Here is a 346-nt window from a genome sequence, read left to right on the forward strand (position 1 = left end):
TCTAGTAGCCTTTAGTAGCCTGGTTGAGAATATTGTTATATCTTGGAATATGGATAATGGACTTAAAATATTGAAAATAACTAGTCATTAACGGTCTGAAGGTCTTGATATATATTACTAAAATTAATATTTAAAAAAAAATCATTAATAAGAAAAGTTAACTTCATTCAAATCTTAACTGCATTAATTTAATTTAATAATTTGAAGGGGTTATTTTTAATAAATAAATTTTGAAAACAATAAGTGAAAACAATTTTTTTTAAATTTATTTATTGATATTTACAACTGTATAAAAAATACAACAAGTAAATTTGATCATAATGACATAATGATATGATACAGGATG

This window comes from Halyomorpha halys, unplaced genomic scaffold, assembly GCF_000696795.3.
Source record: "Halyomorpha halys isolate HHAL.00 unplaced genomic scaffold, Hhal_1.1 Scaffold110.1, whole genome shotgun sequence".
In the NCBI taxonomy this organism is placed as follows: Eukaryota; Metazoa; Arthropoda; class Insecta; order Hemiptera; family Pentatomidae; genus Halyomorpha; species Halyomorpha halys.